This window comes from Ovis aries, chromosome Y, assembly GCF_016772045.2.
Source record: "Ovis aries strain OAR_USU_Benz2616 breed Rambouillet chromosome Y, ARS-UI_Ramb_v3.0, whole genome shotgun sequence".
Lineage (NCBI taxonomy): Eukaryota > Metazoa > Chordata > Mammalia > Artiodactyla > Bovidae > Ovis > Ovis aries.
The window spans coordinates 6,774,214-6,796,975 of record NC_082741.1 but is presented as its reverse complement, the minus strand read 5'-3'; the positions used below and the strand labels follow the sequence as shown (position 1 = coordinate 6,796,975).

Below are 22,762 nucleotides of genomic sequence, written 5' to 3'. Positions count from 1 at the left end.
AGTCTATGGGGTCACAAAGAGTCGGACAGGACTGAGCGACTTCACTTTCACTTTCTTTATCTGCAGAAAACCAGGGTTTGATCCCTGGATAGGGAAGATCCCCAGGAGAAGGGAAAGGCTACCCACTCCAGGATTCTGGGCTGAAGAATCCCACGGACTCTATAGTCCATGGGGTCGCAAAGAGTCGGACATGACTGAGCGACTTTCAGTTTCGCTTTCTTCACCCGCTGAGCCATCACGGAAGGCCACATGTATGCACATGTGTGTGTATGTTATTGACAGGTTTGTTTTGTTCAAAACCAAGCTGTCAATAAAGTACACAAAACGTACACGCTTATAACCGCTTGCAAAACACTGGGAAAGATACTCAAGAAAACTATCGACGGTGGTTACTCTGGGAAGTGAGATTATGACGGAGAGACTGCTTTTGTGTGTAACACACACCCTGGGACTCTGAAATGTAAAATTTTTAAGTTAACCAAACAGCATTACTATAACCAATACATTCAAAACTCAAAGGAGGGTCTTTTGGCTTCCCCAGGTGGCTCAGTGGTAAAGAATCTGCCTGCAATGCAGAAGACCCAGGTTCGATCCCTGGGTTGGGAAGATCCCCTGGAGGAGGAAATGGCAACCTACTCCAGTATTCTTGCCTGGAGAAATCCATGGACAGAGGAGCCTGGCGGGCTACAATCCATGGGGTCACAAAGAGTCGGACATGACTGAGGACACACACGCTCTTCCCAAACAGCATTACTAGAACCCATACGTACAAAACAAAAAGGAGGGCGAAACCCAGAGAATAAACTCTCACCCACAAGAATTGCTAAATCTCCTTTGCAATCTTTCTCCCCACTTCTTTCTAAAGCCGCTCCCTCTGACAATATCCACCCTGAGGCTCATCTCCGTCTCTGGGCCAAATTCAATCTGCCCATGCAGTGTTCCAAGAAGCAAGAGAGAAACCTCTTTTCTCTGAGAGAGACAGAACTGAATTGCCAAATCTAGCCTTAGGAGCTCAGGCCCACTCTACTGAGATTTCCACATTAGGAGCTGCATGTTTAATAAATTAAAAAAATTCAAGAATGACTTGAGTTGCATCATAATGGCCTTACAATCATCCGAGTCTACAGAACAGAATTAGCACAGCTAACTATAGTTCAGTTCCACCAAACACGTCCTTCTTTTTTCGGTTTGGCTTCGTTCTTATATTGCCTGATTCCCCAGGTCCCTCTTTATCCTGGCGAGTGACATTCTCTCTCCATCCGCTATTATGCTCACGCCTTATACGGAAAGGACATTCTGCCTCTATGGCCACAGGAGAAGCAAAGTTAGAAAGCAGCAGAAAGCCAATGCTGCCTTCATACTCGATTAGATTGATAGAAAAAGCATTTTCTAACATCCTTTAGAAAAACCATGAGGGAGGGATACACAAACGATATGTTAGACCCGACTGAAAGTAACAGTCCCTGGGACTTGTCTCCGAAACTGGAGGGTTTTCTAAACCACACGGCAAGCATTCGTGAATGCAGAGGCAGCTCTCTCTCGGTTTCATCCTTAATGAATATTATGGGGAAAAGAAATGCTGTCCAACCCACTGAATTTCGAGGTGTCTGTAATTAACTGTCCTTTCTCAACTGTTACCATAAAACTTTGGTTTTCTTTCCCTTCTAAATCCACAACATACGGGGAATTACTTCGGGCCTCACTTCCCTCAAAGGATTTAATTTAACCCTCATGAACCTTCTGAGGAGGAAAAACACACACAGCCAGAAAATTTCATCTTCAGTGAAGCAGTCACGCTGCCAGAAACGGGGCCTTTCCGGTTCACAGATCCTCTCTGGTTCCACAGGCCCGATGACCTGGTCTCTAACGTAAACAGAACAAGTTTCAACAGCCCTTAATTAGGGCACTGGGAAGTCCGGGCTGCACGCCTGGCTCTGACCACGTTCTCCGAAACCTGTTGATCAGGCTTCAGCAGGCCTGGGTCCCATGACTCAGGAACTACCCAAGAGTCGTTTCTTTGTAACTTGTGCTCCAGGCCTCATTCTTTGTTCTGATAACCCATCTAGTACAGTCGACCCTCTCGAACCCAAGCCCTGAGTTTTCAGTTCAGTTCAGTCGCTCAGTCGTGTCCGACTCTTTGCGACCCCACCGACCGCAGCACACCAGGCCTCCCTGTCCATCACCAACCCCCTGCCTGGCCCTTAAGTGAGCGCTAGGCACGTGTGAGCTCTTGACACTGGGATCACGATGATGCTGAAAGGACCGCCCAATCTCTGTCCACAGGGTCCATGGCTTCACCTCTTGCTTCCTCCCTGAGCTACCAGGACCACCTGTCCTACACACACAAACCCTGCTCCGCTGCCGGCGGTGGAGGTCTTCTAGGATTCTGCCCAGAACCAAACCCTTCTGGAGCCCACCGGGTCAGGCTAGCTCTAACTCTCCGCCTACAGCCTGTGAGGATCACCTGAGATTGCTGGGACATGCCCTTCGGCTGATTAGATATCAAGGGTTGGGAGGAGACGATTCCACCGCGTGGCCTTCACCTGTCTGCCTGGGTACACGCGGCGTGCCAGGCTCTGTGCGAGGGGTAGGACTACACGGTGAATGTGCTAGAGCCCTGGGCGTAACACAGAGGGCAGTGTCGTGGGGAAAAGGAGAGGGATATACCTACAGATCATCACGAGACACCACAGGAGCACCATCACAGACTGCCCACGGCGTATTACAAAACACAGGGCAGAGAGAGAGAGAGAGAGACGCCCATGGAGAAGGTGGCGCCAGAGCCCAGTCTTCCAGAATAACCTAAATTAGTCACGAGAAAGAAAAGGATGTAGGGACCACAAGACGATGACCCTTTTGTCTAACAGAAACTAACCTTCCCCAAGTGTCCACGCACCCGGACTGGCACCTGGGGCACGTCGCTGAACTCACAAAACCACCTTAGGAAATAAACACTGCCAGCTCCCTCCTCCTGATTTAAAGGCCAAGGCAGGAAGGGGTGGCCCTGACCGGGCGCCACAGCTGTGCAACTGGAGGAGCTTCGATCCACCCGGGCCCAAGTCACCTTCCAGGCAAGACCACGCCGTTCCCAGGACACCCACGACCTCCGTGGGACCTCAGTGCTGTGATGAAGGTCACAAGAAGGGCTCTGTGCATCGGAGCGAGTTCACAGGCGTCCAGACATTCCTTTTCTCCCCTGCCCCCACCCAACCCAGCATCTACCCCTTTCCTCTTTGCGGCCACTCTAATAAAATCTTCAGAAGGGTAAGGAAGAAGTCAAAGTCGTTCGGTCATGTACGACTCTTTGCCACCCCATGGACTATACAGTCCATGGAATTCTCCAGGCCAGAATCCTGGAGTTGGGGAGGCTTTCCCTTCTTCAGCGGATCTTCCCAACCCAGAGACTGAACCCAGGTCTCCTGCATTACAGGCAGATTCTTTACCAGCTGAGCCACGAGCTAAGCCCAAGAAGACTGGAGTGGGTAGCCTATCCCTCCTCCAGGGGATCTTCCTGACCCAGGAATCGAACCGGGGTCTCCTGCATTGCAGGCGGATTCTCTACCGGCTGAGCTCTCGTGGAGATCAACGTTCGAATTCCTTATCAGCGTCTCCCCCACTTTTAACCGTAAGCTGGCCCCTCCTCAGCCCTCCTATTTGAGCACCACGTGCCCTGCAGTTTCTGGATTACACAGGCTCCATGTACCCGCCTCCCTCCACCCTGCTGCAGACGGTCTGGCTGGTACAGACAGGACAGCCCCAGGTCTGCTTCTCCCAGAGGCACACAAACCGCAGCACTCAAGCATTCAACCTTCCGCGGGCCACCTGCACATCCCAAATGGTCATCCATAGACAAGTGAACACGCTCCGGGGTCTGGACGCTTGACACCCCTTCCCAAACAATAAACAGGAAGGAGGACCAAATGCCACTGAAGAAACTGCTACCACACAAGACAGAGACAGAGCTCTCCCATCCACCCTTTACGACAGGGACCCTTCCACGGGGGTCCAAGTGGTTAGGAACGGCCTGCCAATGCACGGGACACGGGTTCAATCTCCGGTCCAGGAAGATTCCACACACCTCAGGGCAACTAAGCCGGTGCACCCTAACTATTGAGCCTGAGCTCTAGGGTCTGTGTTCCAAGAACAACAGAAGCTACTGCCCACCACAATGAAGAGCAGTCATCCTGAATGATTTCATCATCAGCGAAGAGTTCCCGTCATCGCCACTAGATAAAAAGCCACAAGCAGCCATGAAGACCCAGCGCTGGCCAAATCAAAATTTAAAAATTGGTTTAAAAAATTATTTTCAAAACCCATCTCTTTATGGCAAGAAAAGTCCCATAAACCAGACAGAAACAATCAAAACTAGAACAGCAGTGTGACTGTCACAGAGGTCACGGACCCCGTGGACAGTCACATGCCAGGCTCCTCTGCCTATGGAATTTTCCAGGCAAGGATACTGGAGTGGGTCACCATTCCCTACTCCAGGGGGATCTTCTAGACCCAGGGATCGAACCCAGGTCTCCTGCATTGCAAGACGATTCTTTACTACCTGAGCCACCAGGGAAGACCTAAATTTTAAAAAGAAATTGTTTCAATAAATCTTTCCAAAACCCATCTCCTTACTGCAAGAAAAGTCCCATAAACCAGACAGAAACCATCAAAACAGGAATAGCAGCAAGACCGTCTCAAAGGTAGGTCCTTTGAGAGAGTAAGGGGAAAAAAACAGAAGACAAGCCAGACAAAGTAAACCTCATCTCCGGTCTCCATAAATCATTCATGTTTCAACAACGAACTGAATCCTCAGACACACAGCACAGACACCCACGTGGTTAACACTTGGGCTCCCGAGTCAGAGTCTCAACCCTTCCACGGCTCTCGACGCTCATGACCTGATCACAGATGCACTCCCACCATCTCAAACACTCCTAGCTTGGGGCTGCTCGTGACCCCAAAAACGCACACCCCTTCCAAAGCCTTCTATCTTCCAGGTTCCACCATGCCACCCACTGCTTCTGTGAGCAGCCCCCCACACACCCCAGTGTCTCTGTAAGCTAAAGTATAAAGTCACGTAACGGCCACAGCAGCATTATTCACAGGAGCCAAAAGGCAGAGACGAGCAACGCATCTATCGATGGGTGAGTAGGTAGAAAAAATGTACGTATACCCACGATGGAATACTGTTGCTGTTGTCCAGTCGCTCAGTCGTGTCCGACTCTCTGTGACCCCATGGACTGCACCACGCCAGGCCTCCCTGTCCATCACCAACTCCTGGAGCTTGCTCAAACTCATGTCCATTGAGTCAGTGATGCCATCCAACCATCTCATCCTCTGTCATCCCCTTCTCCTCCTGTCTTCAATCTTTCCCAGCATCGGGGTCTTTTCCAATGAGTCAGGTCCTCCCATCAGGTGGCCAAAGTATTGGAGCTTCAGCACCAGTCCTTCCAATGAATACTGAGGACTGATTTCCTTTATTGATGGACTGGTTGGATAGCCTTGCAGTCCAAGGGGCTCTTCAAGAGTCTTCTCCAGCACCACAGTTGGCAACTACTCGAAAGGCACTGGAATGTGATTCCAGCCTCAAGAGGAAGGAAGTCTGACACCTGCTCCAACATGAAATGAGCCTCAAGAGAACGTACGCTCATCACTAAAGGATACATACTGATTCCACTCAACGCAGAACAGTCACATCCAGAGAGGCAGAAAGTAGAACAGGGCTGATCAGGCTCTGGGAGACAGGGAGGCTGGGGAGTTAGTCCTTCACGGGGACACAGTTTCGGTGTGGGCAGTTGCCACGCTTCTGGAAACACATGATGGTAAAGGCTGGGAAGTGAGCTGAAAGCCAGAGAACTCGACATTTTACAATGCTTCAAACAGTGATGTTTGCTATCTTTGTTACCCAGGAAAAGGTATGAACAAAATTTACAATTCCGTCCTTCTGTCTGGCAAGGCCCCTCTCAGGAGTCCACTGGCCTGGCCGGAACGGCTTGGCTGGGCACAGATGACGGAAGGCTTCCACCCCCTGCACGAAGTTCTTGGCTAACTCTGGTTAGTGGCTACTTGACTGAGGAGCTGCCCTGACCTGAGGAACCGCTGCGACTAAAAAGGGGTGCTCCCCATCTTTACCTGGCCCGCTGCGCCATCCGGGACCCACTCACGCATTCACTCAGCAAGCGTTATGCAGCACCCGTTCCACCTGATGCCAGGCCCTTGCTCCAAACGCTCATAAACAAAAATCATCAAGACGTCCTGGGCCGCTGAACATCTCCCAGGATGACCAAGCAGTGCGCAGTTTTATGGAGAAGTCACCAAGTGACAGAACGCGAGAGGTTTCACCCACATACACAAACGCCACCTGCCTCGGGACTCTGCTCTTGGCAGCACGGGTTGCGGAAAGCTCCACGCTGCTACCAGGCCAGCTCCCTTCACCCTGCGCCCCCAGTGCGATGCACAGAGTCTCCGCTGCCACCTTCTACACCCCAAAGCTCACCTTCTACAAGGAGTCTTCCCGCTCACTTTGAGACGAAGAATCAGCCTTCCCGGATGGCTCTCACAGTAAAGAATCTGCCTCCTGCAATGCAGAAGACCCGGGGTCGATCCCTGGGTCAGGAAGATTCCCTGGAGAAGGGAACAGCAACCCACTCCAGTAGTCTTGCCTGGAGAATCCCATGGACAGAGGAGCCCAGCGGGCTACAGTCCATGGAACTGCAGGGAGTCAGACACGACTGAGCGACTAACACTTTCGCAGAGAGGCTCCCTGCAAAATAGCTTCTTAATTCCACCCTCCCCTACCTGTCCTGGGCCAGTCTCCAGCCTCATTTCTCTAGTTCCAAAGGACCCCTGCCCTTAGCTAACTACACACGAGCTCAACCTCCTCTTATTATAGGAAAAACCAGGTTATCCTGTCCTTTCCAACCCAGCAGGGCTTGGCACTACTTGAGTGAAGGGCCAAGCGTTCATAACAAGTATCGCAGATTTTAGGGATCACACACGGACTGTTACGTGTGGCTGTTCACTCCTCTTCCACAGCTCTTTAACATGTAAAAACATGCTTAGCTTAGGGAACAATGGGGGTACATGGACTCAGCCCACAGAAACACAGGCACCAACTCGATGTACACGTTACTCTCAGATCATTTTTTCCTCATGTACAGTGATCTTTCTTTACCTTTTTATTTTATACGGCAGTATAGCCAGTTAACAATGATGTGATGTGTTCAGGTGGACAGCGAAGGGACTCAGCCATACATATACATGTATCCCTTCTCCCCCAAACTCCCCTCCCATCCAGCCTGCCACATGACACTGAGCAGAGTTCCCTGTGCTGTCCAGCAGGTCCTTGCTGGTTCTCCTTGTTAAATGCAGCAGTGTGTCCATGTCCATCCCAGACTCCCTGACTGTCCCTTCCCCCATCCCTCCCCCTGGTAGCCATAAGCTCATTCTCTGAGAGTCTCCTTCTGTTCTGTAAATAAGCTCATCTGCATCGTTTCTTTTTCAATTCCTCATATAAAGGATGTCATGTCGGATTTCTCCTTCTCTGAATGACTCACTTCACCAAGCAGGACAGTCCCCAGGTCTGTGCGTGTTGCTGCACATGGCATAACTTCACTCTTTCTTATGGCTGAGTGATATTCCACTGTATATATGGCTGAGTGATATTCCACTGTATATACTTTAGGTACAGCTTTTGGTGTGCCCGTTTCTCTGTGGAAAAAACAACAACAACATTTGGTGGTCTCCCCTCTTTCTATACAGTACGTTCCATTCTCCAAGCATGGGCCTTCAAGACCCCATGAAAGTCACCCTCTCAAAGTCCAAGCTCCCCGCTTCCCTTTAAACACCTCCGAGCACCACCCAAATGGCCCCACTTTGTCCTGCCTGCTCCATCCTGCCTTGGACCTGCGTCCGCCCCAATCGGTGGTCCTCACTGAGATGTCTCACACGTGCGGAGCCCCGAGCAAACACCACCACACTTACACACAGCACCGTCTCCAATTCCAGTGACCTTCCAGCACTATCACCAAGGCACACGTCCCTCATCTGTTATGTGATCGCCCCAAGACAGCAAGAAGGAGCTATTCCCGAGACCCTTGTCTTTTTTAAACTCAGCTTACATAGTATTGTTCATCAACACTACCTCAATTAAAAACAAATTAATAAAATGCAACCCCCCGCTTCCAGTAAAAATAAAGAATGAGAACTCTCGTTTCTACAAGACTATCCGAAGTTGAATTCAAGAGCTGTTCTCACCCTGATCACCAAGAAGCACCAGCACGGCAAGGTGGCACAACTCCTCGCCTGACCTGTGAATCGGGGAACCGGTTCTGCCACGCAATTAACAGGTTCCATTCGTCTTAGCCTACCGGGCGTGTCCCTCATGAGAGGGCATACTTGACAGGCCATCATCAAAGACGTCTCTTGCCGATTTGATCCCTGCCACAACTGAATGGTTGTGTTTCCCCCAAAACCCGTGGTGCATGTAAATCCGCCCCCCAAGGTGATGATTAAACTTGGGAGGTGGGGCCTGTGGGAGGTGACGGGACTTGAGAGTGCAGTCCTCAAGAAGGGCGGGCGTGCCCTTATGAATGAGATCCCACTGAGCTCTGTCAGCCCTTCCAGCAGCGACAGCATAGCAAGGAAATGATCGTGTTACGAACCAGCAAGCAGGCTTTCACCAGCCAACAAATGCGCCTGCAACACGTGGCCCCCTCCGGCCTCTAGGACCATGAAAAAGATGTTTCTGTCGTCTTATAAGGCAGCCGGTTTATGGTATTTCGCCGCTCAGTCATGTCCAACTGTTTTGCAACCCCATGGACTGCAGCCCAACAGGCTGCATAGTCAAAAAAGGTCAGTGTGTGTTAGTCACTCAGTTGCGTCCAACTCTTTGTGACCCCCAGGGACTGACTGTAGCCCACCAGGCTCCTCTGTCCACGGAATTCTCCAGGCAAAAAAATACTGGACTGGTTGCCATTTCCTTCTCCACGAAGAAGTTGGAACTAGTGGTAAAGAACACACCTAGCAACGCAGGCAGAGGTAAGAGACACAGGTTCGACCCCTGGGTCACGAAGACCCCCCTGGATGAGGGTATGGGAACCCACTCCGGTACTCTTGCTGGAGAATCCCATGGACACAGGAGCCTGGTGGGGTACAGTCCACGGGGTCGCAACAGGCATGTGTGGATGTGAGAGCTGGACCATAAAGAAGGCTGAGCACCGAAGAAGTGATGCTTTCAAACTGTGGTGTTGGAGAAGACTCTTGAGAGTCCCTTGGACTGCAAGGAGATAACACTAGTCCATTCTAAAGAAAATCAGTCCTGAATATTCACTGGAAGGACTGATGCTGAAGCTGAAGCTCCAATACTCTGGCCGCCTGATGCAAAGATCCGACTCACTGGAACAGACCCTGATGCCGGGAAAGACTGATGGTGGGAGGAAAAGGGGGCGACAGAGGATGAGATGGTTTGGATGGCATCACCGACTCGATGGACATGAGTGTGAGCAAACTTTGAGAGGTCGTGAGGGACAGGGAAGCCTGGCATGCTGCACTCCATGGGGGTAGCAAAAAGTCAGACACAACTTAGCAACTCAACAACAACAAAGGAAAAGACAGGCAAAGGAAACCAAACCTCCAAGAATGGGAGTGGGAGGAACTGTGACGATGAAATGGACACCTGCACACTACTGATTCCATGTATAAAATAGACAGCTAATAAGAACCTTGTACACAGCACACACAACTCTCCTGAGTGCTCTGTGGGGACCCAACAACAGCAAGAAGCGTATGGTACTAAGACTGCCACAGCAGGGCAGAGGGACTAAGGCAAAGCACCCTGAACAGATTCAAAAGTCTCAGGTTTCCGGGTAGTCAGTCCTCAAGGTCAGGGGCAGCATCAACCAACAAGGATCGACGCCTGCCCGGGCTGGTGGTCCAGTGATTAGGATTCCACGCTTCCAATACAAGCGTTGCGGAGGAGTCGACCCCCCACCCCACATGGTGCAGCCAAAACCAGAATTTTTTCTTAAATTGAAAACAAAAAATAAAGTTAACAAAGATCTAAGGTTAATGGTCCTCAACACAGCTGAATCCTCTCACAACATAGTGCTCACCACAGGCTGGTCAAGGTCATCCTTCCAGTCACTCCCCAGGGACTTAGTAAGCACCTACTGTATGCTTCCCCTCGTAGCTCAGGCGGTAAAGCACCTGCCTGCAGTGCAGGAGACCCTGGGTCAGGAAGATCCCGTGGAGGAGGCAACAGCAGCCCACTCCAGTATTCTTGCCTGGAGAATCCCACGGACAGAGGAGCCTGGTGGGCTACAGTCCATGGGGTCCCAAGAGTTGGACACAACTTAGCAACTAAACCACCACCAACCACCGCCACGACACAGTGCTGGAAAGTGAGGTACAATCGAAAGCAAAGTCTTCCACACCCCCGAACACGGACAGCGGGACGTTTCTGGCCCCAACACACACAGATCAGGCAAGACAGTACATGTGTCAACTGGTGGAACGTCCAAGATCGTTGAGACTCCCACCCCCGCCAGGCCCCCACACTGACCTCTGCTCAGAGTCAGCGCTTTGAACCCCCACGCTGAAGCGAGTTCCCAAGGATCGCTTCAAAGGCCTTTGGTAACTCTGGAAGGCATCAGCGGACTGACCTTTGAGCAATTAATTACGTCAAGACTGAGAAGGAAAGAGAGGCAGAGAGAGGAGAGGCTCAAAACTACTCCAGAAAGAATCAACCTAAGAGAAAGACATCTGTGAACAGTTTTTGTACTTGAGTTTTCTGTTCCAAGGGAGATGGCTCTCATCCTTCAAGCAGAAGAGAAATTAAAGTCATTGCCTCCGTGCGATAGCCGGAAAGGGTCGTTATGGTGAATTTCAACAAGCAGCCTGTGACTGCCACGTCATTTCAGTATGTAGGTATGCTTGCTTCTCGGCGAGGTTAAATGAACCACGGTGGTGGGCAAGCTGCCCTTTGCTTTTATGGCGACGCGAACCACGCTGCCGGGTCAACATGTACGCTCGGGTTTCTTGCAAATTATTTCATAATTGTTACCTGTGTGTGCCGAATGGGGCTTACTTAACTTGCTGCGGTCACTGGCAACAGGACACCAACAGCCGCGTGATCAAGAGTGCGCGATTCCCACGTTTGGCCAGACAAGGGCTGCCCCATACACTGAGAATGTGACAAGCGTTATGTAACAGCCACACAATAACCACTGCAATACCTCGTGCAGACGGTACTCTTCAAACAGAGAGGACACTCGAGGACCCGTCACAGGATCACTTCAGTTCGGTGCACTTGCTCAGTCGTGTCATACTCTTTGCGATCCCCGTGGACCGCAGCACGCCAGGCCTCCCTGTCCGTCGTCAACTCCTGGAGCTTGCTCAAACTCAGGTCCCTCAAGTCAGTGATGCCATCCAACCATCTCACGGGATAAGAACACCCATTACTGAGCACTTCATGTCGTCAAGAGTTCCTTAACAAACATGCCACAATTGGGTATCTCACGAGTCCTGAGGCACGTACTGGCTAATCCAGGCCAATCAATTTCAAGTCATTCTGTGTTAAAGAGTGACTTCCCTGGTGGCTCAGACGGTAAAGCGTCTGCCTACAATGGGGGAGACCGTGGTTCGATCTCTGGGTCGGGAAGATCCCCTGGAGCAGGAAATGGCAACCCATGTAAAAAATGAATCATTCAAAAACACTTGGGGAATAAACCATAGGACCTTAAACATTCATGCCTCCAGATCCCAATGCTCTTGCTGGTCTGTTAAATTTACATCACTTTAAAACCTCCCATGCCCATAATTGCAATAAAATAGCTCCCTCTAAATACTCTTTTCACAGTAGTAATGTAGAGGTGCGCCTAAATAAAGAGTTTATATAGAGACTTATTTATACAGACATACTTATTTATATAGACCGGGCTTCCCAGATGGCTCAGTGGTAAAGAATCTGCCTGTCAATGCAGAAGACCGGAGTTCTATCCCTGGGTCGGGAAGATTCCCTGGAGGAGGAAATAGCAACCCTCTGCAGTATTCTTGCTTGGGAAATCCCGTGATCAGAGGGACCCGGCGGAGTATAGTCCATAGGGTCACAGAGAGTCCACAATTTAGCAACCGACTACACGTGCACATTTATATAGATTGGGAAAAACTGAAGGCAAGAGGAGAAGAGGATGACAGAGGATGAGATGGTTAGATGGCATCACCGACTCAATGGATATGAATTTGAGCCAACTCTGGGAGATGGTGAAGGACAGGGAGGCCTGGCGTGGTGTACTCCAAGGGATCGCAAAGAGTCGGACACGACTGAGCGACTGAGCAACAACTTATTTATATCCAAACAGTAAGATTATAAAGCATGTTTTCATTAGTGCTAAGCATTAGGCATTAATGATGGTCTACGGATTTCTAAGGGGCTTCCTTGGTTGCTCACGGCACCCGCCAACGCTAGAGACACAGGTTCGATCACTGGGTGGGGAAGATTCCCTGGAGAAGGGAATGGGAACCCCACGCCAGCATTCTTGCCTGGGGAATCCCATGGACTGGGGAGCCTGGTGGGCTGCCGTCCACGGGGCTGCAAAACAGTTGCACATGACAAAGAGGCTAAGCAACAACTGATTCCTAAACAAGTAACAGATGCGGCACCGTCACTGAACTCAACCGTAGCCCCCCGAGTATCACAGCCAGAGGCAGAGACGCTGTCTGAACTCCTGGCAACCCAATCCTTCTGGGCTGCTAATTCAGCACCCGCCCCACCTTCATGTTCTCACAATACCGCATAAATACCAAACCGTCACCACGTCCTTACTCTGGGTCTAACTGTGTGCGAGGCAGTCCATTTATGCCTTGGAAACTGTCCTGACCCGAGGGTCACTGAACGAGCATCTGGAATGTCCAGGGAGGAATTCAGAGCACGTGGACACCCTTCTCTGGGGGTCAGAACCTGAAAACTGCATTTTCTCAACACCTGAAACGGGGAAGCACGTCTTCTCACTGAAGATTTTCACGCAGAAGGAAAGCAAAGCGTTTCCACAACTGTTTTCCTCATCTAGCTCCCTCACATCAGAACACTTTTCTGAAGAGCAGAACTGCTTGCTTCAACAAAATTTCGTGTAAACACCAGTCAGGGGCAAGACCGGTAAAAGAAACTGCCAGCCAGTGTAGGAGAGGCAGGTTCGATCCCTGGGCCGGGGAGATTCCCCTTGGCGGAGGAAAGGGCAACCCACTCCAGTATCCATGCCTGCAAAACCCCCTGGACAGAGGAGTCTAGCAGCTTCAGCCCATGGGGTCACAGAAGAGTCAGATACGGCCGAGCTAGTAACACACAGACTACAAGGGATTTTTGTTTGGTTGGTTGGTTTTATTGTCATTTCACTAGTTTTTTAAGAGAAATCCTTTGTTCACTTATTTTTAGCCTTATTTCTCCAATTAAAAGAGAATTGTAACAGGTCATAAACTTTCTTCTCAGGACAGCCTTTGCTAGGTCATTGGTTTTAGTTTTTACATTATCTCCTCTTTAGTGCCTTTAAGCAACAAAAATTTCCCTTTGGATTTGTCTCCTTAAGCCAAAGATTGTCTAGGTCCATGTTTCTTAATTCTTAGGTAAAACCTTTTCTTCACCTTTTAATATTTTCCTTTTAAAGTTACTATATACTAATCAGAAAATCTGCCTGGTTATATGTCCGTTATATCTCCATTTCAAAAATGGAAAAAGAAATTTTGTCTATAAAACTGCTACTTAAGAAAGGTGTGTAGGGATGGAGGCTCGAGAGGGAGGGGATATATACAGAGTTATGATGAGTCACGCTGTTTTATGGAAGAAAGCAATACAACATTGTAAAGCAATTACCCTCCAATTAAAGAAAAACTTTAAGGGGAAAAAACAAAGGGCAGTGGGAGAAGAATGCATGGATATAAAATAAGGAATAGAGAGAACTATCCCAAGGAGCACGGAAAGGAAGCAGGTACTCACACAGCCAACACGCCTGCGTCAAGTCTTAACCCTCGTGGGACTGAATGGTGTCTTCCCCCAAACCTCAGATGATGACACCCCGACCTCCCAAGACCTGAGAATGTGGCTGGAGGTGAAGACCGGTGTTTAAAAAAAAAAGGGGAGGTGATTCAGTTAAACGACATCATCAGGGTGGGCACGGCTCCCATACGAGCGGTGTCCTTGTTAAGAGTGAAACCGATCAGGACGCAGACGCGCCCACACAGAGGGAATAAATATCAAGTGAGCATACAGGGAGGAGACAGGATCCACACGCCAAGGGGAGAAGCCTGGAGGGAAACCAGCCCCGAGGACGCCTGGATCTCTTGACTCCAGCCTGCAGGACAGTGAGGAAGCAATGTCTTCAAGAAGCCCAGCGTGCAGCCCTCAGTTACGGCAGTCAGAGCCGCCTAACACCCGCTCTATCAGGCTCTCTGCTGCTCCAACGCGTGGACAAAAAAAGCAGTAGGAAAGGAAGTTCACGACCCTTCTGGGCCCAGGCCGCCGGTCCACTATAAATAAGAACAACAGATGTGTTTGGGTAGAAGACCGCTCCTCTCTCTAAGCCTCTCTTTCCTCACTTGTATAATGGGATCATAAGAGGAAGGTCGTTACTAGGGTTCCCCGAGAGAAGGAATACGCAGAAGCCACGAAACTTCTCAGACCTCCCAAGTGCTCAATACACACTTGGTTGTTCAGTTACTCGTTTCTGTCCGAATCTTTGTGACCCCGGGGACTGCAGCAGGCCAGGCCTCCCTGTCCATCACCAAGTCCCAGAGTTTGCTCAAACTCATGGCCACCAAGTCGGTGATGCCATCCAACCATCTCATCCTCTGTCGTCCCCTTCTCCCGCCTTCAGTCTTTCCCACCGTCAGGGTCTTTTCCAATGACTCGGTTCTTTGCATCAGGTGGCGAAAGTATCAGAGTTTTAGCTTCAGCATCAGTCCTTCCAATGAATGAATATTCAGGACCGATTTCCTTCAGGATGGACTGGTTGGATCTCCTTGCTGTCCAAGTGACTCTCAAGAATCTTCTCCAGCACCACAGTTCAGAAGCATCAGTTCTTTGGCGCTCAGCCTTCTTTATGATCCAACTCTTACATCCATGCATGACTGCTGGAAAAAACCACAGCCTTGACCATACGGATCTTTGCTGGCAAAGTAAGGCCTCTGCTTTTTAACACGCTGTCTAGGTTGGTCATAGCTTTTCTTCCAAGGAGCAAGCGTCTTTTAATTTCATTTTCAACATACACTATCATTCTTAAAACTGGGCTGCACCTGGGCCAGTTCAACCGGTCTCTGGTGTTAGGTATTCAGTTGTGTCCAACTCTCTGTGACCTCATGGACTGTAGCCCGCCAGGGTCCTCTGTCCGTGGGATTCTCCAGGCAAGCATACTGGAGTGGGTTGCCATGTCCTTCTCCAGGGGATCTTCCCGACCCAGGGATGGAACCCGGGTCTCCTGCACTGGTAGGCAGATTCTTTACCGCTAAGCCAGTGAGAGGCCCTTTGAGAAGGGGAGCTATTTCTATAATTGAATACATCTAAAAATGTGACCAGAAGGTACGAATGAAGGTGAAAGACGAAAATGTGCCATTCAAAAATAGACACATTTGGGAACACTTCCAGAGACGTTCTCCTAAGGTTACATGTTAAGATTTCATAAGCTGAAGTCAAGCCAGATACATGCATATTTGTGACGGAAAGACAAACTATTATTCCTTAAAACTGAGAAGCCGGTAGGATTTTCTCACTCTATATTGAAAGAAAAAAAGCATAAATACTTTTGAAAGGATGGGGAAGGAAAAACATATAGCACTTTAAAAAAAAAAAAAAGAGTACTGTTCTACTGCTTTAAAGCCGTGGATAATGTAAGAACATAAAATATCTGTGATGTGGTCTGTTCATTAAAGTGCAGGATTTAGTATAAATTGAATTTTAAAGTATAATTTACCCAGACGATAATTTTGAATGTAATAACTGAATTTGCTTTAATTGCTTTTAAATCCTGCTGGCAAAATTTAAGGAAACTCTTAATTTCTGCCAATTTATTAGAAGCAGGCAAGCTGGAACACACAATAAAAATCATTAGGTAATAAAACAAATCTTGCTTGACTTGGTGAACCCACGATGTCAAGCAGACCCAGAAGCTATTTATGTAACAAAAGAAACGGACGAGGAGGAGAGGAAAGACCACCTCATTCCATTAAGGAAAACATCTGGCTTATAAACACACGTTCATTGGAAAGACACTATAAACGGGATCCTTCTGGTGCTGCTTTTCTCAGAATCACCCTTTTAAGGCTTTTTAAGTCTTCTAAGAGGGGAAGAATTCATAAATGCTTTCCCCACATTGATGAGCTTTTCCTATTGTGTCCTGGGTCGTGTTTTTAATTCACTGTGTTGCCAGACATTAACCTCTTCATCCACGCTTGGAACAGGAAAAGCTTCTGGAATCGAGGTTTCCTACAGGTCACCACCCAGAGTCTCCCAAGCCCTTCATGTTACTGTTTGGTGTGGCTGAGGATACGTAGTGCCTGCAACCAAGGGCGGGGTGTCTGAGCCCTGGGACCAGTGTGGCTCTGACTGTTTGGGGTAGATAGTCAGACACAACAGACTCCAGTACCCACTCCTACGGGAATCTGGAAGCATCACATCTTTGGCGGGGACCTTCCTTCAACCAGTTAGAAATTCAGCCTCGCAAATGGCTGGACTTCCTGGCAGTCCAAGGGACTCTCAAGAGTCTTCTCCAACACCAAGGTTCAAATGCATCAATTCTTTGGCGCTCAGCTTTCTTCACAGTCCAACTCTCATATTCATACATGACCAGTGGAAAAAACCACAGCTTTGACTAGATGGACCTTTGTTGGCAAAGTAATGTCTCTGCCTTTTAATATGCTGTCTAGGTTGGTCAAAGCTTTTCTTCCAAGGAGCAAGTGTCTTTTAATTTCATGGCTACAGTCACCATCTGCAGTGATTTTGGAGCCCAGAAAAATAAAGTCAGCCACTGTTTCCACCGTTCCCCCATCTATTTGCCATGAAGCAATGGGACCGAATGCCATCATCTTAGTTTTCTGAATGTTGAGTTTTAAGCCAACTTTTTCACTCCCCTTTTTCACCTTCATCAAGAGGCTTTTTAGTTCCTCTTCACTTTCTGCCATAAGGGTGATGTCATCTGCATATCTGAGGTTACTGATATTTCTCCTGGCCATCTTGATTCCACCTTGTGCTTCATTGAGCCCAGCATTTCTCATGATGTACTCTGCATATAAGTTAAATAAGCACAGTAACAATATACAACCTTGACGTCCTCCTTTTCCTACTTGGAACCAGTCTGCTGTTCCATGTCCAGTTATTACTGTTGCTTCCTGACCTGCATACAGATTTCTCAAGAGGCAGGTGAGGTAGTCTGGTATTCCCATCTCTTGAAGAATGTTCCACAGTTTGTGGTGATCCACACAATCAAAGGCTTCGGGATAGTCAATAAAACAGAAATAGATGTTTTTCTGGAACTCTCTTGCCTTTTCGATGATCCAACAGATGTTAGCAAGTACTGTTTAAGTCTGGCTTGGAGAATTTTGAGCGTTACTTTACTAGAGTGTGAGACAAGTGCAATTGTGCGGTAGTTTGAGCATTCTTTGGCATTGCCTTGCTTTGGGATTGGAATGAAAACTGACCTTTTCCAGTCCTGTGGCCACTGCTGAGATTTCCAGATTTGCTGACATATTGACTGCAGCACTTTCATAGCATCATCTTTCAGGATTTCAAATAGCTCAACTGGAATGCCATCACGTGCACTAGCTTTATTCGTAGTGATGACTCCTAAGGCCCACTTGACTTCACATTCCGAGATGTCTGGCTCTAGGTGAGTGATCACTCCATCGTGATTATCTGGGTCTTGAAGATCTTTTTTGAATAGTTCTCCTGTGTATTCCTGCCACCTCATCTTAGTATCTTCTGCTTCTGTTAAGTCCATACCACTTCTGTCCTTTCTTGAGCCCATCTTTGCATGAAATGTTCCCTGCGTATCTCTTAATTTTCTTGAAGAGATCTCTAGTCTTCCCCATTCTATTGTTTTCCTCTATTTCTTTGCATTGACCGCTGAGGAAGGCTTTCTTATCCCTTCCTTGTTATTCTTTGGAAGTCTGCCTTCAAACGGGTATATCTTTCCTTTTCTCCTTTGCCTTTAGCGTCTCTTCTTTTCTCAGCTATTTGTAAGACCCTCTCAGACAACCATTTTGCCTTTTTCGCATCTCTTTTTCTTCGGGATGGTCTTGAAGAGGTACACATCTTCGTGACAAAAATACGTGGGTCACAGGCATGAGAAACACACAGCACAGGGACTACAGTCAGTAATAACGTCACCCCTTTGCACGGTGACAGCCGGTAACTACAGACTTACCCCGGGGATCGTTTCCAAACGTACAGAAATATTGAATCTCTATGTTCTGCGCCTGGAAGAGACCCGGCTCTACAGGTCAACTGCAACTTCAAAATCAATCAGACAGATGATCAAAGTCACAGAAAAAGAGATCAGATTTCTGGTTACCAGGGACGAGTGCTGGGCGGGCCGAGGGAAGTGAATGAAGGCGGTCGTTCAGTGTGAGCTTCCAGTTTTTATATGAGTGCTAGGAATGTGACGTACACCATGGTGACTGTAATGAACACTGCTTGTATGTTACACATGACAGTTAAGAGAGCAAATCAGAGTTCTCATCACAAGGAAAAATATTTTTCTCCTTTTTTTGCTTTTTGGCTATCTATTGCCTGTTTAGTACCTCAGTCTCACTCTCTGTGAGCCCCTGGACACGAGCCCGCCAGGCTCCTCTGTCCACAGGATCCTCCAGGCAAGAATCCTGGAGTGCGCTGCCATGCCCTTCTCCAGGGGATCTTCCCAACCCAGGGATCGAACCCAGCTCTCCCACGTTGCAGGCGGATTCTTTACCCACTGAACCACCAGGGAAGCCTCTGTATCAATTACAGATGATAGATTTTCACTGAACTTCTTGTGGTCATGATTAAAATGATGTATAGAAATCAAACCGTTAAACTACATGCCTTAAACTTATACAGCGCCGTATGCCAATCAGCTCTCAGTAAAACTGGAAGAGACCCAAGAACAACAAAGAGACCGCCTTTACCTTCTGCGTCCCAGAAAGCTGTACACATTTCTCACAGCACTGGTGGTCCGTGTCTCCCACCAGATGATAAATATCCTCAACATCATGGTCTGGACAGTCTCCGTTGCTACTACGCAGCTCTGCCCCCAGGGAAGAAAGTCTCAGGATAAACAATGGATGTGACCAAGTGTCCCAGTAAAGACTGCTTTTCAAAACGGGCCATTGGAAGTACCTTCCCGTGACACACAGCCCTGCCAGAATCTAGCTCCCAGCACTTCCTTCATGACTGAATTTCAGCAAGTCATATCCTGATATGTGGGCTTCCCAGGTGGTGCCCGTGGTAAAGAACCTGCCTGCCAATGCAGGAGACGCAGAAGACGCAGGTTTGGATCTCTGGGTCCGGGAGGGCATGACAACCCACGCCAGTATCCTTGCCTGGAGAATCGCATGGACAGAGGAGCCTGGCGGGCTATGGTCCATGGGGTTGCAAAGCGTCGGACACGACTGAAGCGACTTAGCACACACGTGCGCACACAGAAAGCAAATAAAAAGCAAAACCATCCAAGAACTTCTAGGCTCGGTATTTTTAGATGATGGCTTCCAGGGAAAGGCCAACAACATACGTTACTGGTATAACAGAGGCAATCATTGCTGCAAAGAACCCCCCAACTGCCGGGAGTGGCCCTGAGCTCAACGCATGCCCCCAATGAATAACAGTCGGTGGGCAGGCAACGGTTGCAAAGGCCTCTTGACAGGAGTGGGTGATGCTGGCACCGGGGTCACCTGAAGCCATGTGGCTTCCTCATGCCCGGCTACCCCTTCCTCCTAAACTGGCTTCTCCTCCTCTCCCACCCACAGCTGCTGATCCCAAAGGGGGTCCCACCCCCAGCCTGAACTTCGCGCATACCCAACCCCCCACCCAGAGTCAGCTTCCCAGGAGACCCACTCTGCAGAACTGGGTCACCTTCTCAGGGGGCCACAAAACTCCTGGGTGAGCAAATGAAGAGAGCCTGGTCAATACAGGTTATCATTCTTGGGAGAAAAGCTATGACACACCTAGACAACCCATTAAAAAGCAGAGACGTCCCTTTGCCAACAAAGGACCATAGCGTCAAAGCTATGGTTTTTCCAGTGGTCACGGACAGATGTGAAAACTGGACCGTAAAGAAGGCGGCGCACCAAAGAATTGATGCTTTTGAACTGTGGTGTTGAAGAAGACTCGAGAGTCCCTTGGACTGCAAGGAGATCCAACCAGTCCATCCTAAAGGAAATCAGTCCTGAATATTCATTGGAAGGACTGATGCTGAAGCTGAAGCTCCAATCCTTTGGCCACCTGATGCAAAGAACTGACTCACTGGAAAAGACCCTGATGCTGGGAAAGAGTGAAGGCGGGAGGAGAAGGGGACGACAGAGGATGAGATGGCTGGATGGCAGCACCGACTTGATGCGCGTGAGTCTGAGTGAACCCAGGGACATAGTGATGGACAGGGAAGTCTAGCCTGCTGTAGTCCATGGGGTTGCAAAGAGCTGGACATGACTGAGTGACTGAAAAGCAGCCTCGATGACCCCTCCTATCTTCTATTTCACAGACATTTTCCCCGGTTCAGGACTCCAACACCAGGCAACGTGTACTTTCATAGGCAGGTGAGCTCCAGGGCCTCTCAAGACCTCCTTGACCTTCAAATGGGAAAGACTGCGTGTTCCTAAGCCTTCCTTTCATTAAGACAATTCCTAGGGAACTGTGCTGAGCTAAAGTGACTCTAAATAACCAAAGAAAATCTACTTCCAGTAACGTACTTACTGGTATACAGTACGGCGGAGTATTATTCAGCCATAACGAAGGAAAAGAGTTTCAGTCGCTACATAACGGCGGAACCTTGAGGATGTGATGTTTGCTGGAAAAAAAAAGGCCGTCACGAACAGACAAACACAGTGACGTTCTGGAGTGGTCCAAGTCACATATGCAGACAGCAGGACAGAGGTTTGGGGAGGCTGGGTGGAGGGGAGGGGAGGGGGCAGCTGCTGCTTATGGGCACAGAGCTTACTCCTGGGAGGGGAAAGACGTTACAGTGACTGGCTGCCCATCATCTGTCTACACAACCAATGGCCACTTTTTGACACGCAACATCCAGATACCATACCGTCAAAAAATCCTCAAATACCCACCATCCAGCCTCTTACAGAAAATTTCGCTGATGACAAAAATGAACCGAAATACTTCCAGCCAAAACTGCTTTAGCGCAAGTGTAGGGTTAGTGACTAAATGTAGGGTAAAAGGATTATGGTGAGTTATTTAAGTCACATTGCAATGGCACCCCACTCCAGTACTCTTGCCTGGAAAATCCCATGGGCGGAGGAGCCTGGTGGGCTGCGGTCCATGGGGTCGCTAAGGGTCGGACATGACTGAGCGACTTCACTTTCACTTTTCACTTTCCTGCACTGGAGAAGGAAATGGCAACCCACTCCAGTGTTCTTGCCTGGAGAATCCCAGGGGCGGGGGAGCCTGGTGGGCTGACGTCTATGGGGTCACACACAGTTGGACACGACTGAGGCAACTTAGCAGTAGCAGCAGCAGTTAATAGAGCCGTGATGAGATGTAAAGCGGGCTTTCCAGGTGGCGCTAGTGGTGAAGAACGCAGCTGCTGATGCAGGAGACGTAAGGGACACAGGTTCGACCCCTGGGTCGGGAAGATCCCCTGGAGAAGAGAATAGCAACCCACTGCAGTGTTCTTGACTGGAGAACCCCATGCACAGAGGAGCTTGGTGGGCTTCAGTCCATAGCGTCACACAGAGTCGGACATGTGTGAAGCGACTTAGCCGTGCACACACGAGACGTGAACAGTTGTTTTTCTCAAAGCGCCTTGTACAACTAACGTTGTCTTTGGTCCTTTTTTCCCTCTCTGACATTAAAAACACCACGGTATCTGAAAAAGAAGTGCACACAACCTCTTCAGAGGTACTGGCTGGTGTGTTTCTCAGTTACACTCATTCTTCAAAAGCCCAACCTCTGAAACTCACATACAACCCAGCAATTCCTCTCCTGGTGTATCTCCAAAAAACTCAAAAACTGTAATTCAAAAAGATACACGTACCCCAGTGTTCAGAGCAACACTATTCACAATAGCCAAGACATGTTCAGTTCAGTCGTTCAGTCGTGTCCAACTCTTTGTGACCCCATGAATCACAGCACACCAGGCCTCCCTGTCCATCACCAACTCCTGGAGTTCACTCAGACTCCCGTCCATCGAGTCAGTGATGCCATCCAGCCATCTCATAGTAACAAGCTAAGTGTCCATCGACAGATGAATGGATAAAGGAGATGTGATGTACGCCCAGTGGAATATTACACAGCCGTAAAAAAGCATGAAACCGTGCCGTTTACAATAAGTTGGAGGTCAATGGAATTTGACTAGGTACAGCCACATTTAGTTCATCACACAGGTCTGGGGCTGCGTCCCGACTCCAGACAGAAGGAAACACAGACCGTGGGAACTTCCACGGCCAAAACAGGTACGACTTGGCCCTCCACAGACAGAGGTCAACCACCCCTGAAGTCAGAAACCCGGGGCCACACAGGGCCCCAGTGCTGCCTGTGAGGGACCCAGGAGGCCACCTCACGCTCCCCAAGCTCCACATCCGAACCCAG

At 49.1% G+C, this 22,762-nt stretch overlaps 1 protein-coding gene across 22 annotated transcripts in view; it reads right to left on the bottom strand.

The window, feature by feature from the left end:
- Window positions 1-22,762, bottom strand: part of LOC101119116 (transducin beta like 1 X-linked) — a 247,841-nt gene that overhangs the window by 182,485 nt on the left and 42,594 nt on the right. For 3 of the 22 annotated variants that reach the window (XM_060408649.1, XM_060408658.1, XM_060408662.1), the window contains exons 2-4: window positions 20,918-21,011; window positions 7,551-7,704; window positions 6,491-6,571 (exon numbers count right to left, since the gene is read on the bottom strand). The exons of 13 other annotated variants lie outside the window; for them this stretch is intronic. The gene's annotated coding sequence lies outside the window, so the exon portion shown is untranslated. The remainder of the gene's footprint in view (window positions 1-6,490; window positions 6,572-7,550; window positions 7,705-20,917; window positions 21,012-22,762) is intronic. 6 more of the 22 variants (XM_060408648.1, XM_060408657.1, XM_060408661.1 and 3 more) reach the window with 3 other exon arrangements.